Source organism: Mirounga leonina, unplaced genomic scaffold, assembly GCF_011800145.1.
Source record: "Mirounga leonina isolate KUSES-001 unplaced genomic scaffold, KU_Mleo_1.0 Mir_53, whole genome shotgun sequence".
Lineage (NCBI taxonomy): Eukaryota > Metazoa > Chordata > Mammalia > Carnivora > Phocidae > Mirounga > Mirounga leonina.
This window is the reverse complement of record NW_023270807.1, coordinates 39,170,229-39,185,660: the sequence shown is the minus strand read 5'-3', so window position 1 is coordinate 39,185,660 and position 15,432 is coordinate 39,170,229. Positions and strand designations below refer to the sequence as shown.

The window sequence follows — 15,432 nt, the reverse complement described above, 5'->3', positions numbered from 1 at the left end:
TATCCTACCTGCCTGGCTGAAAAGAGACATTTGGCGCTCTGTCTTAGAATTCTGCATGAAGGTTGTCTTAGATCCTCTAAGACAATAGTACCTCATAGTGTTGGTGTGAAGATCAAACAACCCTGGAAAAGTACCTGCTACATATTAAGTGCTATACATGTGTGAGCTATCATTGTTATTTTATTATTGAATACATAAATATTATATAATTAACTGTTAATTAATTGATATATAAGTATTAAATTATATAATAGTTAAATACTTTATTAATTCTACCTGAGTTTGCTTTGTTGTATATTATCATCAGCGATATATCAAGAGTGATCAAGAAACTCTAATTTACTGGGATGTATCTTGCTGGTGGTAACCAGAGGCAGATTCACTATAAAAGTAAGAAAATGTCAGAGTGCCTCACTTTCATGGGCCATTTCTAGGGCCTGGGAGACACATTAGAAATGTGTCCACATAGTCCTATGTTATTGTAAAATTAACCAAAGTAAGATATTTTCACCAGCTAAGACAATTGTCCCTTTCCATTCCATTGTTTCCCTTGTTAGACTTGCCCTACGGTCTCAGAGTTAGAATAGCATGGATTTTGAGAGACAAATAAAGGGAGTTAAGTTGAGGAAACATTTACTTTTGGGGCATATTTATGTAACTCAACAAAACTTCATATTGTTATTTATTGCTAGGTGTCCAGGTATAGGAATGACTTCCAGGAATACCACTATTGTCCCCAGTGCTGACTCATCTAACTCATAAGTGTCACAGATTACCCTGCAATGTGCACATGCCCTATCTACTCAGCCCTAGATATGAGGGCCACGCAGGAAAAAGAAGGCTAGGAACGTATGGACCTGAAGCTAGTCTGCTGAAATTTCTTCCATGATCAGACACGCAAAATTGTTAGTGGAAGATTTGGTCTCCACAATATGTACACAAAATGCAAGTTTTATTAGGGATAAACTAAATAATTCAGAATATATAATTTTAAATACCTTATACATTTTTTATGGGAATCATGTAAGAGAGAGTTTATAAGAATTCCTGTGTTTAGGGGGCGCCTGGGTGGCTCAGATGTTTAAGCATCTGCCTTTGGCTCAGGTCATGATCCCAGGGTCCTGGGATGGAGCCCCTGAGATGGAGCCTGCTTTTCCCTCTCCCTCTACTCTTCCCCCAGCTTGTGCTCTCTTGCTCTCTCTGTCAAATTAATAAATAAAATCTTTTTAAAAAAAGAATTCCTGTGTTTATAGAGTAAAACCATAGCAGTACCACATGCATCCAGAAGGTCTGTGTGTGAGGTTGCATGTTTTATGCATCCCGATGGATGCAATCATATATTAGCCTATCCAATGCATCTTGTCCTGACAATAGTTCCAGATGAAAAAACATATAACATTGACACTGATAGTGAAACCACATACAAAATTGCCCCCAAATGCAGTAAAAAGACCTGAAGAAAATAGTGTTCCAATGATAAAAATTCCTACACATATCCATCAACAAGTTAATGTACATAGTAGGAGTGATTTGATTACCAATTTCTATAGCTCTATACAGTACAGGAGCAATTTTAAATATGCATTTTTATTGTACTTTTGCATATCTTAAATTCAGATTAATTTTGCACATTTTTTTCTGAATTATTGGAAGAAGAAATAGAAGTATCCAACTAGCAGCCAAAAACCTATTCTGAAAAAAAAAGACTGTAGTAACTTTAAAATGCCTAATTTCTCTTAATACATCACAAGGAAACTGAAGTCTCTTGTGAACAAAATCATGAAGATAAGGAAAAGGACCAAAATAGCCCAAACAAACAAATGTAATAAAAATGACAACAGAAAAGATAAATATGTTTATGAGAACTGAACTACTTCTAGAAGGATAAAAGAAAGGCTGAAGGAAAGTAAAAGGAGAGAAATTGTAAGTTCAACGAACATTCCAGATGGTCAACAGCAGCTCCATTTTGATGGAGAACTTGACTTCATTAGGAGTCACGTCTTCCTTCATCACGTTGTTACAAAAGACAATAAAAATTTCAACATTGTTAAGTTAATACTGTTTTTCAAAGTTGTGGTCCTAATATGTATAGAGAATAGAACAGAATGTAAAATAAAAAGAGTCTTAAACAGATACTTTCAGAATAAAAAAAGTAAATGGTCCAGTTACTTAGAGATCCTTGCTAGCCTAGACCAACACTAAAGGTTGCATTAATTGTTCGTAAACTGTTTTCAAACAGACACAATTTATATAAGACAGGTGTTCAGGCTGAATGACCACATTGACAATGCTCAAGTCAGGAAGACTACACAGAGTATAAGGAGGCTGTGTTTATTTGTTTTATATGCAAATCAAACAAAACACACTGGACCAGTGTCTGAAAGAACAAAGACAATTCAATATTATTTCTAGTGTGCTAAAAAGTAGTTACAGTTGCTATATTTTAAGTGAAAAAGTTTTGTCCCACAGAGGTCATAATGAAAAGTGAGGTTCTCAAATAATGGAAATTTTATGGAAATCACCTAATTATTGAATTTAATCCATTGTTGCACAAGGACTTGAAAAAATGTCAAAATGAAAAAAAGTTTAAGTGTGACTTTTTATCCAAACATTTTTCAAAAAAAATAATTGAGATGATGAGGGGCACCTGGGTGGCTCAGTCAGTTAAGTGTCTGCCTTGGGCTCAGGTCATGATCCTGGGGTCCTGCAGCGGGTTCCCTGCTCAGCGGGGAGTTTGCTTCTCCCTCTCCCTCTGCTCCTCCCCCTGCTTGTGCTCTCTCTCTCTGTCAAATAAATAAATAAAATTTTTAAAATAATAATAATAATAATCGAAATGATGAGAGAATATGTATGAAATTAATTGTTAGGTAAATCAGACACCACATACTACTCCACTGACATAGATTCTACACTGGATAAGACATGTTCTGATCACATGTCATAGTGATGAAAAAGTGTTACAAAAGGAAATCTTTTGAGCGTTCTAAGTTTTTTTTTTTTTAAATGAAAATCTATTTGTGAGTTTCTTCTACCAATAGAATATGTTCTGGAAAGTTGCATCCTGTCATTTGAAAAACATTCGCCCTCAGTTGTACGGCCACATAGCAGTTATGAGCTGAGGACCAAGAGCTGTGTGAACTCTTCAAAAACATGAATATGTGACGTGTTGCTCCTTCTCTTCATCTCCTCAGATAAAAATTTGCCTCTCAGGATCAGAAGTTACTAATTACTTTGGTATTTTAACAACAGTTTTGTTTTCTTTTCAGGTTCATCTAGTTAATGGAGTAAATTAAACACACATGCTGTCTTAGATAATTTTTGAGGAGTAAGTGTAACAAGATGGTCCATCCCTAATAGCACAAATGGGGCAAGACTGGACTGTTTATGTTTGCTAGGGTTGGGTAATGGGTTCGCTATACTTGTCTATTTAATTTTATATATACTAAAAATTCTCCACTAAAAAAGTTATTTTTTTTTGTTTGGTGGTAAAAGGAAAAAAACTGATTTTCTATTCATTTGAATTATGTACACAGATTTACTTGTTACTCCCTCTAGCTATATCAAAATTTGGGTGGGGAACCCTCTTTAAGTCATTTCTCATTTTTTTCTGTAGATTTTGTGCTCAGAAGTTGATGGGCTATAAGAGAAGCAGTAAGGAAGAACAAGGAAATAGACATATTTTTGGACACTGAGAAGCAAATTGTAACAAAAAGTTTTCAGAGCACAATAAAAGCTGTAATTCACTAAGAGGTAAACTTCTGATAGGAGTAATATATAGGATATTCAGTTATTTGCTAATCTAATTAATGGAGAAGAATGAATTATATGAACAAAGAAGAAAGATTTGTATGATATGCTGATTTCACATGAAAAACTAAATTCAATGAAGATAACCTAAAATTCATAGCACATTTCAGTCACTACAGAAAGCTTCCTTGTCCCAATTTTCAATCAACCTTTCCACTCCTATCCCCACGACCAGATGCAACTGGTGTTCAGATTTCTGCCCCATAGCTTAATTTTCCCTGTTCTAAAATTTTATATAAATGGAATAATATGCTGTTTACTCTTCTGTGAAGGTTTTCTTTCAGCCAAAGTATTGTTTTTGAGATTAATCTATGTTGTTGTATGTATCATGATGTTATATTGGTGAAAATACCCTCTCAATGAATCACATTTTTCTATCACCTTGTCTCTTTGCAATGTAACATTGCTACTCTTCCCATCAAGAGATTAAGGTCTATTTCCAACCCCATGAAACCTGGGCTGCTTTTGTGACTCGATTGAAAGTGATATTCTTTGAGTTCTGACTTTTGACTTGGACCTCTGACTCCAAGCCTTAAGAAAGCTGATAGCTTCCACTTTAAATTTTGGAACCCAGCATCCATATAAAGAAATCTAGGCTGTCTTGATGAGACAGAGAGAGAAACCCTAGAGGATAAGACCATCTGGCCACAAGGAGTCCTGCTAAGTAAGGTGCGTTTAGCCCACAGCCGGCATCAAAGCCTCAGACGCGTAAGTGGGGTTTTCCTGGATCTTTTCAGCCCAGTTTAGGCAATAGCCGAATACGGATGCAGGACTGAACCTAGGTAAGACCAGCAGAAGAACCACTCTGTCAACCTACAAAACTGTGAGAAATAATAAATTTTTGTTGTTTTAAGTCACTACATTTTGAGGTGGTTTGTTACAGAGCACCAGATAACTGATACACAGTAGTTCATTTTTTCATTGTTGTTGAGTAGAAGAATTTCATTGTATGGATATATACCACAATATAATTTAGACATTAACTTTCTTAATTTTGTTTTGTTTGGTTTGGTTTGGTTTGGCTTGGTTTTGACTATTATGGAAGAGTTGCTATGAGAATTCTTGTACAGGTTTTCTTATGAATATATTTTCATTTCCTTAGAGTAAATACCTATGAATTGAATTGCTAAATTATACGGTAACTATGTGTTTAAACTACCAAATTGTTTTCCAAAGAAGTTTTATCTTTATATATTCCCAGCAGCAATGTAGAAGAGTTATATTTGTATCAAATGTTGTCCATCTTTTTAATTTCAGCTATTCCAGTTAGTGTAAATTGGTATCTCGTGGTTTTAATTTGCATTTCCCTGTTGACTAACAATGTTTAGCATCTTTTCACATGTGTATTGGCCACTCGTATAACTATAATCATATAATTTGTTTTGTGAAGTGTCTATTATAATTTTTTCAGTTTTTAAAAAAATGGTTTGTTTTTCAATTATTGAGTTGTAGGAATTCTTCATATATTCTGGGTATGAATCTTTGGTGAAATATTTATATTGCAAACACTTTCTCCCAATTGTGGCTTGCTTTTTAGTCATCTTAATGATATCTTTTAATGCATAGAAGCTTTGAATTTTGATGGAATGTATTTTATGATTATTATCTTTTTGTCCTTCTATGAAATATTTGCCATCTCTAAGGTCACAAGGATTTTCTATGTTGTTTTTATTTTTTTCTAGAAGCTCTAGAGTTTTACCCTTTGGGTATATATATCATTTATATTGAACAATGTATACATATATGTATGTATGTACATACTAGTGTTCTGCTTCTCTGAACGCTGACCAGTACAAGCTCAAACATCAGAGAAGCTTACACAGAAATTTAGATCTGTAGCAGAATCTTTTCCTTTCCCAACTCCACTAATTCCTAGTTTTTAGGTTAACTGGGTTATAGTGGTATACCAAAATGATGCATATTTTATTTCTAAAACCCAAAGAGACCCACTAGACATTGTGTCACTTTCTTAGGAGGCCCAGATGTAGCAATTTTCCTTCACTTTGGAAAAGATACGTCAACGTGTCCTAGACCAGTGGACCTCTAGAAACTTCAGAGGTGGCAGGCCCCTGTGTTTTTAGGGATTTATTTCACACTCTTTGACATGCATATATATTAACAGTTTTCCTGAGGTAGTTGTTACTTCCTGCTCACTAACTGGTTGATGATACCAATGTAATGAAACCATGTGATAAGATGTGCTATGAAGTGACTGGGTCCCTGAGGACTAGATAAGGGCATCGCACCAGAGACCTGGCATGGTTCTGAGGTAGGACTTTGGAGCTGTGCTGTTGGCCCTGCCATCCAAAAGCAAAGAGTCCCTGATGATATTTACTAACAGTTAAGGTTTTTTTAAAAGGTGCAGTAACAAGCTAAATCCTTGTATACCATGAGCCAGGGGATGTATTGATTTGCTCCAGTAACAAAACATACCTGGAATCCAGCTGCAATTGGAGTCACTGATTACAGTAATGTGCTACCATTTCCTGAATTCCATCTGCTTTCTGCACAGGCAAAATAAATGAATTCAGTGGGAATGTTGTGGAAATCACCATCCTTCAAGGGAATCTTCCAAGTGTTTGGTGATGACGCTCTGCACCTTTACTCCTCCAGTAATGCAACAGGACTTTGGGTTTACCATTTTGGTAGTTAGGGCAGTTCTAGCGGCTTCCTCTTGGCTAACTTTACACCTTAAAGAGCTAGAGAAAGAAGAACAAACCACGCCCAAAGTGGGCAGAAAGAAGGAGATAACAAAGATTAGAGCAGAGATAAATAAATTTGGAAGTAGAGAAAAATCAACAAAACTAAGGGTTGTTGGGTTTTTTTGAAAAATAAAGTTGACAAACTCTAAGCTATACTAAGAAAAAGAAAAAAGATTCAAATAAATAAAATGAGAAATGAAAGAAGAGACATTACGACTGATGATACAGAAATAAAAACTATCATAAGACACTACTGTGGGGGCGCCTGGGTGGCTCAGTCATTAAGCGTCTGCCTTCGGCTCAGGTCATGGTCCCAGGGTCCTGGGATCGAGCCCCACATCGGGCTCCCTGCTCAGCGGGAGGCCTGCTTCTCCCTCTCCTACTCCCCCTGCTTGTGTTCCCTCTCTCACTGTGTCTCTCTCTGTCAAATAAATAAAATCTTTTAAAACAACCACAACAAAAAAACAAAGAAGAGAAAATACTACCAAATTCATTTCACAAAGCCAGTATTACCCCGATACCAAAGTTAGAAAAAGACATCATAAGAAAGGAAAGCTACAGGCCGATATCCTTGATGAATACAGATGCAAAAATCCTTAGCAAAATACTAACAAATAAATAAACTGCAGTTTATTTACCCAATTCACCTACTGAAGAACACCTTAGTTGCTTCCAGGTTTTGGCAATTATGAATAAAAGTGACTATACACATCTGTGTGCAGGTTTTTGTGAGAATATGTTTTCAAAATTACCAAACTGTCTTCCAAAGTGGCTGTATCATTTTGCATTCCCACTACCAATGAATGAGTTCCTATTGTTCCACAACCTTGCCAATATTTGGTGTTGTCAGTGTTTTAGATTCTAGCCATTCTAATAGGTGTGTAGTAGGATCTCATTGTTTAAATTTGCAATTCCTTAATGACCTATAATGTTGAGTATCTTTTCACTGCTTGTCATCTGTGTATCTTCCTTGGTAATATCAGGTTTTTTTTCGCCCATTTTAAAACTTGGGTTGTTTATTTTCTTATTAAGTTTTAAGAATTAATTTTATATTTTAGATAACAGTTCTTTATCAAATATGTCTTTTGTAAGTATTTTCTTCCAATCTTTAGATTGTCTTCTCATTCTTTTGCAGAATAGAAGTGTCTTTTATAAAGTAGAAGTCTGAAATTTTAGTGAAGTCCACCTTAGCAATTATTTCCTTCATGGTGTTGTAACTAAAAAGTCATCACCAAATCCAACGTCATCTAGATTTTCTTCTATGTTACATTCTAGTTTTATACTTTTGTGTTTTACATTCAGGTCTATGACCTATTTTGAGTTAATTTTTGTGAAGGCTAGAAGTCTGTATCTAGGTCCAAGTTTTCTGATGTGCATGTCCAGTTGTTCCAGCACCATTTGTTGAAAAGACTATTTTTCTCTATTGTATTGTCTTTGCTTCTTTGTCAAAGATCAATTGGCAATACTCATGTGGGTCTATTTCTGGGCCCTCTATTGTGTTTCATGATATATTTGTCTAATCTTTAGCTAATACCACATTTGATTATGGTAGCTTTTTAGTAAATTTTGGTGTTAGGTAGTGTCAGTTTTTCAACTTTGTTCTTCTCCTTCAATATTGTGTTGGCTCAATATTTCAACCTGAAACTACACTGGATTCAAAATAGCCTTCTCCCATTTATTCTGGGTCTTATGTCTCTCCATATAAACCTTAAAATCAACTTGTCAATATCCACAAAATAATTTGTTGGGGTTTCAGTGGGGATTGTATTGAATCTACAGATCCAATTGGGAAGAACTGACATCTTGACAAATTTGAATCTTCCTATCCATGAACAGGGACTATCTCTCTATTCTTTAATTTCTTTCATCAGAATTTTATAGTTTTCCTCATATAGATCTTGTATATATTTTGTTAGATTTATACTTAAGTATTTCATTTTGGGGGGTGCTAATGTAAAGGGCATTGTGTTTTTTTATTTCAAATTCCATTTGTTCATCACTGGTATATAGGAAAGTGATTTACTTTTGTATATTAACCTTGTATCCTGCAAACTTGCTGTAATCTTCTACTAGCTCCAGGAGTTTTTTTGTTGATTCTTTTGGATTTTTTACATAGACAATCTTTATTAAAAAGACAGTTTCATTTATTTTTTCCAAACTGTGTATCTTTTATTTCCTTTTCTCTTTTTCTTGCATTATCAAGGACTTCCAGTATAATGTTGAAAAGGAGTGGTGAAAGGGTACAAAAATACAGATTTGAAGGGATACATGCACCCCAATGTTTATAGCAGCAGCATTATCAACAGTAGCCAAAATATGGAAAGAGCCCAAATGTTCATTGACTGATGTGGATAAAGAAGATGTGATATATATCCAGTGGAATATCACTCAGCTATCAAAAAATTGAAGTCTTGTCATTTGCAATGACTTGGACGGAGCTAGTATGTAAGCAAAATAAGTCAGTCAGAGAAAGACAAATACCATATGATTTCAATTATATGTGGAATTTAGGAAACAAAACAATGAACATATGGGAAAGAAAAAAAAAAGAGAGTGAAGGAAGCAAACCAGAACAAACTGAGGTTTGATGGATGGACGTGGGTGGAGGATGGGCTAAATGGGTGATAGGTATTCAGGAGGGCACTGTTGTGATGAGCACTGGATGTTACATGTAAGTGATGAATCATTAAATTCTACTGAAACCAGTATTACTCTATATGTTAACTAACTAGAATTTAAATGAAAATTCGGAAAAAAAAGAAAAGGATTGGTGAGAGGGGACGTCCTTGTCTTGTTCTTTTTTTTTAAGTTTTTATTTAAATTCCAGTGAGTTACCATACAGTGTAATATTAGATTCAGGTGTAGAATTTAGTGATGCAACACTTGCATACAACACCTGGTGCTCATCACAATAAGTTCTCACCTTAATCCCCAGCACTCATATAACCCATCCCCTTACTCCCCTCCCTTCCGATAACCATCAGTTTGCTCTCTAAAGTTAAGAGTCTGTTTCTTGGTTTGCCTTTCTCTCTCTTTTTTCCCCCTTTGCTCATTTGTTTTGTTTCTTAAATTCCACATATGAATGAAATCATATGGTATCTGTCTTTCTCTGACTGACTTATTTCATTAAGCATCATACTCTCTAGCTCTGTCCACACCCTTGCCTTGCCTTGTTCTTGATCTTAGCAGGAAAGCTTCTAGATTGTTGCCATTAAGTGTCATGTTAGCTGTAGGCTTTTTGTGGTTATTATTTATCAAGTTAAGAAAGTTCCACTCTATTCCTAACTTACTGAGATGTAATCATTTTTAAATGTCTTAGTCTCTTAACTCTAGTGACCTGTTTTGGGTTTTTTTGTGTGTTTTTTTTTGATGTCTCATTTAAATTCAGGGATGGCAATATCTTACACTCCATCTCCATTCCAGGTGAGAAACTTGAAACTACACTAGGAAAATTGAAAGCCAGGAAACAGTTAAGTTTCTCTCTTAGTAAAACAAAAAGAATGAAAAACCTTTATATAGTCTTGTAAATAGTAGACTGCATGAAGTGTATGATAATTATGTAAAAAGCATTCACATTCTATGGTTGTACCCACTGGCTTATTTTATATACCTTTTTCCCCCTGATTATCAATAAATAAAAGAAAAAACTTAGAAAATAGTGAAAAGAAAAACAAATTTTAAATTCAGAATTTCACTACCCAGAGATAATCAAGTTTAACACTCTGATATAATTCCTCTGATTTTTAAAAAAATACATACTATTTGCAAATATATTACAAATATATTAAGATTCACATATAGTTAATTTTGTAACCTACAGTTTTACATTATGGATTTTTAGTTAAAGGAGCCAAAATTTTTCTTTTTTTTTTTAAGATTTTATTTATTTGACAGAGACAGCCAGAGAAGGAACACAAGCAGGGGGAGTGGGAGAGGAAGAAGCAGGCTCCCTGCTGAGCAGGCAGGGAGCCCAATGTGAGGCTCAATCCCAGGACCCTGGGCCCATGACCTGAGCTGAAGGCAGACGCTTAACGACTGAGCCACCCAGCCACTTTTTCTAAATAACTTCGAAAACATAATTTTTGTAAGAGTTTAATATTCTAGTTTGTAGTTTTTAAGATCTTTAAAAACTGATGTGAGAAATTAAAAACTTTATCATTGTATTTTAATTTTTTTTGTATAATATAGAATGCTGTGATAAACATCTTGAGATGCGCACGCCCACACGCACAAACTCATTTGAATTTATGTCTGTTTGGTTTCTTAGTACAGATTACTAGAAGTGGAATGACTGGACTGAGTTACAAAAATACTTAAGATTATTTATACATTTGCCAAATTTAATGATTCTTAATTTGGCTATTACAAATTTCTTATACCACAAAGAACAGTTCCTAGGGTAAAGGGATGAAATTAAAATTGTGAAGAGAGTAAAAATATGTAACATGATGGCAACACTCTACAACATTTGAATCAGCCAAGAAAATATGAAGATTTCAAAGAGTCCTTTTCACTTCAGCTGGAGTGAGATTTCCCAGGTGTCCTATGTTAGGCTGTTCTATTCTCAGGTGGGCTTCCCCTCCCCCTCATCTGTCTTCACATGCATATAAATGGAAACACTGGCTTTCTCTACAGTTTCTCTGAGTGTAGCTGTCTTAATGTGTTCAGGCTATTATAACAAAATACTGTTGACTGGGTGGCTTATAAACAAAAATTTATTTCTCAGAATTCTGGAGACTGGAAGTCCCAGATCAGGGTGACAGCGTGTTGAGTGAGAGCCTTTGGGATGCAGACTTCTTGCTTCCTCACATGGTAGCAGGAAGCGAGGAATCTCTCTGGAGCCCCTTTTATAAGCGCACTGATCCCATCCCTGAGAGCAGAGTTCTCTTGACCTAATGATGGCCTAATCACCCAAAGGTCTCCCCTATTAACACCATCACCTTAGGGTTTAGGATTTTTATGTATGAATTTGGGGGAGAGGGGACACAAACATTCAGACCAGAGCTGTGGCCTTTGCATATCAGTATCTATTTGAATAACAATCAGGTGTTCTTAGCTCAAGAAACTGAGGGTTTTAAATTATACATTTTATATGTGTTTTAAACAGCAAACTTTGGAGAGATAAAGGAAACAAAAGACTATCCTTCTTTTCCCCTACCCCAACCACAAATCAATCCTCCCTCACTGTAAGTGTGAACTTTTTTGTAGTATATTAAGCCTTGGGGTTTAGAATAATGGCTTAGTTTGATTAATGGATCGGATTAGTCTGGGAAAAAAACCAAGGTTGAAGGCATTATTTATTGCCAGACATATTTTGTTTTGTAAACGGAAGTGCAACTGAACTTCTTGTTGCATATACCTGGGTTGCTTTGAATCATTAATCACAGCTGTCTTCCCTGCAGCTATGGGTTCCCAGCAAGTACTGGCGTTCCTGGTCTGCAGGGTCCAAAGGGCCACCTCGCCGATAGTAAGAATACCATTCTCCGCTCATGCTGATCACAAAACCCAACATATTTTCATTTAGCTAGTCTCCTGGGAAAATTTTTTCCAATTGTTTAGTACAATTTTCTTTATTGCTAGCCACTAGGCTGTTGTAGCTTAATGAAAGACAGAAAAAGGAGCTAGAAGATAAGTAATTTTTCACATAAGAAACAGCCTAGAAGCATTTACGAATGGGAGCAATTTAGAACATATCCCTTCCTACGTTTTACAGCAAAGACCTGGAAGACCGGGGTTACTGCCTCCACAACTGACCCCTGTTTCTTCTTGATTGTTTATTTCCCAGATGAAGGAATCAATAAACTCAAATGAAATTCAAATGGATAAATATCACCGCCTGAGTCGCTCAATTTGGAGTAGGCTCCTGAGGATTTTGCGTTAAATGGTAGCCTTTTGTCCTAGAAAAGAAAGTTAATCAAACTGTCCTACAGCCTCCCAACAAAATGTCTGTTTTGTTCCCAGAGCATGTCTTACACAGAAGTAAAAATGGTTTGCCAGTTCTGAAGCTCCTGGTGTTCAGCAAAACTCTGCAGTAACCCCACATCTTAAAATATATTTCTTTCCCTGAGCCATCTTTTCGACCATTACTTCATTCCTTCAAAAGTAATCATGACTTTTTCCCTTTTCAGTGTTCCTAGGACCTGCATGATCGATGACTCTTTGAATATAAAAAGGCATTGCTTGTCACCTCAGCCGAGACTGTTTGTCATTGTGGTAAAACTGGTGGTTCTCCACCGGTTTTGCTGTGAGGTTCAAGTGGCCAAGACTTAATGAAATAAGTGGCATTATCGTGCTAGTACTTGAAATCTAAACAGATATTCTTTAGGGGAACTCTAACAACTCATAATTAAATGTCAGGAACAGGGGCGCCTGGGTGGCTCAGTTATTAAGTGTCTGCCTTCGGCTTGGGTCATGATCCCAGGGTCCTGGGATCGAGCCCCGCATGGGGCTCCCTGCTCAGCGGGAAGCCTGCTTCTCCCTCTCCCACTCCCTCTGCTTGTGTTCTCTCTCTTGCTGTCTCTGTCAAATGAATAAATAAATAAATCTTAAAAAAAATAATAAATGTCAGGAACAAATAAAACACCAGACAATTTAAAAGTAAAATGAAAAAAAAAAAACTTTCAATGTCAACCTTTAACTTAGAAGAAACTTAGGTCCACGTGGACATTTATATAAGTTTATAAAAGTTTTTCCAAGCGAAGCTGAACATTTAGCACATGTAGTGCCTTAGGGAGCACTTGTCTTCTGCCTAGCTGAGATTTTAAGTACTGCTACTCTCAGTTCTCCAGGGAAACCACTCACCTTAGCTCCAAACTGTTGGTAGCCCGAGGCTGGATCCGAGGAGGAATCAGGGCTGTTAATGAATGCCTGGGTCTCCTCTCCTCCATCTAGGACCCTGGAAATCAGGACACAGGTTGATATTTATCATCCAACCAATCGATCCCACAGGGTCAGCACAGACACTCCCAACTGGGAGACTTATTTCTAGAACTCTACACTCATGGAGAGAACTCTGGAAGAGAATCGTCTTTTCCGAAAGAGCTAGAAAATGAATATGAGGGGAAAGAATTGATCAAGTTCAGTGACCCCTATTCTTTTACCCTTGATTCTGGATCTGAGATAGAGCCTGGGACTGTGGAAGACAGAAAAGCCATGTTAGGAATAGATCTCTGGTCACAGCCTGAAGCTGTGTGACCGTTTGTATGTTCTCTGGCCTTATGATCTCACTTCAAGTTGAGGCTGGGTAATGCCAAGTAGCACCTCAAAGTCTCACATTCTATCTGTCCTTGAAGTCTGTGTGGGTAGCCAGTCACATATCTTCTGTAACCCCACAGAGTAGGAGAGACTCGTTGAGTCAGAAGGGGAAAACAAGGGGAAAACCAGCACAACGTAAGAAGACCATCCAAGTCTACAAAAACAGAGAGCACGTATAGGAACAAACAGTAGCAGAGAAATCAAAGTCAATGGCCAAGAATTGATGGGTTTACAACTCTCAGATGGAGTTTTTTATGAAGAGCAAGAGAAAACTAGCCCACGCTTATTTTAAACATTTCAAAATGAACCCAGGGCATCTTAAACTATATAGTTTAAGAGATGAATATTAAATATCCATTACAAATTCATGGATTTAATGATTAATATAAAACCAAGAGCCTAGTCTTCACAATGAATTCTTTGTAATGCTCTACATAAGGCTTGACTCCGAGTTCCAAACAGATGCCAAAATATGCACCATTAAAAATAACATTGTTTAGGGTGCCTGGGTGGCTCAGATGGTTGAGCATCTGCCTTCGGCTCAGGTCATGATCCCAGGGTCCTGGGATCGAGTCCCGCATCGGGCTCTCTGCTCCTTGGGAGCCTGCTTCTCCCTCTGCCTCTCTCTCTCTCTCTGTCTCTCATGAATAAATAAATAAAAATCTTAAAAAAAAAAAACATTGTTTAGGCTATTTACATCAGTCAGACAACTGCTGAAGGCAGTTTGCGGCTGGGTGTGAGGCAGGTGCTGAGATATTATGTAATTGGATGCTTGTATCTGTCTTTGTGCCAGTCGGTTGAAGACCATTTTCTCGAAAAATATTTGCTTATTTTTCATTCCTTTCGATTTATAGCATGATTTATGATCTATGATCATAGTAGAAGGTTATCTACTTTGCAAGTTATTCCCAGCATTCTGCTGTCACTTGGAGACCTGACAGTCTCTTCCCTCTACCTGCTGGAGGGAAGGTACCCCAGGAAGACAGGCTCATTTGACATTCAGCATTGGAAAGACATATTTTCTGCATGAAAATCGCATCACATTTCCAAACCCGAAAGAGCTTTCGTATTATCTGCACGGGCTTGTTTACGTTGCCGTTCATTATTGGAAGAACAGAGACCTGACTGTAACTGTTATTCACTCGGGTTTTGGAAAGCTTAAAGAAATGTTAATTATTTGAGATGTTAAATGATAAAAATGTAGCTTTTTAATATAAAAACAAAAATGAATACTTTTTAGGTTTGAACAATAAAAGCAGTGGTAAAGTATAGAAATCATAATTAATAATAGTTTTTATTAAGGTAATATCCTTATTATAGAACGTATAGAAAATACAGAACAGTACAAAGAAAATAAAGCCTACTTTGAATATCATAGCTGAAATTTACAACTTCAAATGTAGTATGGAATTCTCATTGTATTTGTAGCATTTATATACTTTTTAAAAACTTGTGATCATGCTATGTGTACGATTCTGAAGATTCATTGTAGATCAGTATCGTCCCATATGAAGTACTCTTCTAAAACATGGCTGTGAATAGTTATGTAATAATTTACTGTGTAACATTATTTAAAAATCCCCTACTGATATTTCCAAAGGAGAAATAGAAAACATCAACTTTTCTTTATCTCATTCTGAGAAAAATATTTCACATAATTGTGTGAGGT

At 36.3% G+C, this 15,432-nt stretch overlaps 1 pseudogene; it reads right to left on the bottom strand.

Moving 5' to 3' along the window:
- Nucleotides 1–14,866, bottom strand: part of LOC118001037 — a 29,562-nt pseudogene extending 14,696 nt beyond the window's left edge.
- Nucleotides 14,867–15,432: the final 566 nt, after the last annotated feature.